General features: G+C 46.0%; 1 pseudogene; it reads left to right on the forward strand.

Annotated features, from left to right (window-relative positions):
• The window catches only part of LOC112074087 (A disintegrin and metalloproteinase with thrombospondin motifs 19-like), an 80532-nt pseudogene extending 78992 nt beyond the window's left edge, over positions 1-1540 (forward strand).
• The last annotated feature ends 419 nt before the right edge of the window (positions 1541-1959 follow it).

Genomic DNA, 1959 nt, shown 5'->3' on the forward strand with positions numbered 1-1959 from the left:
ACTCAAACCACTAGGCTTACCTGCTGCCCCATTGCATAGAGTACTGTCTGCTCACCCATAGTACTGTCTGCTCACCATAGTACTGTCTGCTGACCATAGTACCGTCTGCCTCACCCATAGTGCTGTCTGCGCACCATCAGTACTGTCTGCTCACCATAGTTACTGTTCTGCTGACCAAGAGTACTGTCTGCTGGACAGGTAACCGTCTGCTCACCAAGTGCTGTCTGCTCACCATAGTACTGTTCTGCTCACCATAGTATGTCTGCTACCAGTACCGTCTGGCTCACCATAGTGCTGTCTGCTCACCTAAGTACTGTCTGCTCACCTATACTGTAATGCTCACCATATACTGTCTGCTGACCATAGTACCCGTCCTGCTCACCATAGTACTGTCTGCTCACATAGTACCGTCTGCTCACCATAGTTGCTGTCTGCTCACCATAGTAACTGTCTGCCACCATAGTACTGTCTGCTGACCATAGTACCGTACTGCTCACCATAGTGCGTGTCTGCTCACCATAGTACGTGGGTCTGCTCCCATAGTACTGTCTGCTGACCATAGTACCGTCTGCTCACCCATGTGCTTGTCTCCCTCACCATAGGCTGTCTGCCTCACCATAAGTACTGTCTGCCTGACCATAGTACGTCTGCTCACCATAGTGCTGTCTGCTCACCATAGTACTGTCTGCTCACCCTAGTACTGTCTACCTCACCATAGTACTGTCTGCTGACCATGAGGTACCGTGGCTCACCATAGTACTGTCTGCTCACCATAAGTTACTGTCTGCTCACCATAGTACTGTCTGCTCACCATAGTACGTCTGATCTGACCATAGTTACCGTCTGCTCACCAATACTGTGCTGACATAGACCGTCTGCTACCATAGTACCGTCTGCTCAGCCATAGTACCGTCTGCTCACGCATAGTTACGTCTGCCTCACCATAGTACCGTTCGCTCACCATAGTACTGTGTAGACAGTAGCGTGCAGACAGTAGTATGTAGACAGTAGTATGTAGACAGTAGTATGTAGACAGTAGTGTGTAGACAGTAGTATGTAGACAGTAGCGTGTAGACAGTAGTATGTAGACAGTAGTATGTAGACAGTAGCGTGTAGACAGTAGTATGTAGACAGTAGTATGTAGACAGTAGTATGTAGACAGTAGTGTGTAGACATAATGAATGGCCAGTTCAGTTTTACTGAATATTTCTGCATATTGTCCAAGTTCTCCAAAGCACCCGAACTAGACTGTCAATCAACTGTCGATCAAACCTTTTTTTAAACCACCACTGCCCCCCCCCCCGTCATCAAAGTTCAACATCATTTTAAGCTTTATTTCTGTTTAACTGTATTATCTACAATGTGAGAATGTTGTTAACCTGAGGTGTCTTGTGTTGTTGTCTAGAAAGTGGGCTGTGACCGGATCCTGAGTTCGATGGCAAGAGAGGACCACTGTGGGATGTGTAACGGCAATGGCAAGTCTTGTAAYGTCATCAAGGGGGACTTCAACCACACCAAAGGAGCAGGTACCGTACCYTCAGTAGGTTTAGGGCAACCTTGCCTCTAGACGCTGATCTTGYGTCAGTTTTGCATTTTCCCCACTAATGGTTAAGGTTAGGATTCGGGGAAGYGGAAGCTGATCTAAGATCTGTACCTAGGGGAATCTTCAAAAATGACTATACAGCCCTTAGCCGTACGTTACCTCTGGCTGCCAATCTCCCTCGGTTTGTCTTAGAGAGTCTCACAGAACTGGACTTTATCTCCTAACAAGCTGTAGCGCTATTACAGGGAATGTTCTTAAAATTTGAATGAAGTGTTGAATTACTGTTGATAAACTCCCTAAATGATTTACATCCAAGTTGGATTGAACTTTGATTGAACTTTTATGGATCATTCATCACTTTCTATTGTAGCTTGTTGGTTAAAACATATTGGCTGTATGTTTAAGCAATAAGGCCC

The sequence above is a fragment of the Salvelinus sp. IW2-2015 genome, unplaced genomic scaffold, assembly GCF_002910315.2.
Source record: "Salvelinus sp. IW2-2015 unplaced genomic scaffold, ASM291031v2 Un_scaffold2490, whole genome shotgun sequence".
NCBI lineage: Eukaryota > Metazoa > Chordata > Actinopteri > Salmoniformes > Salmonidae > Salvelinus > Salvelinus sp. IW2-2015.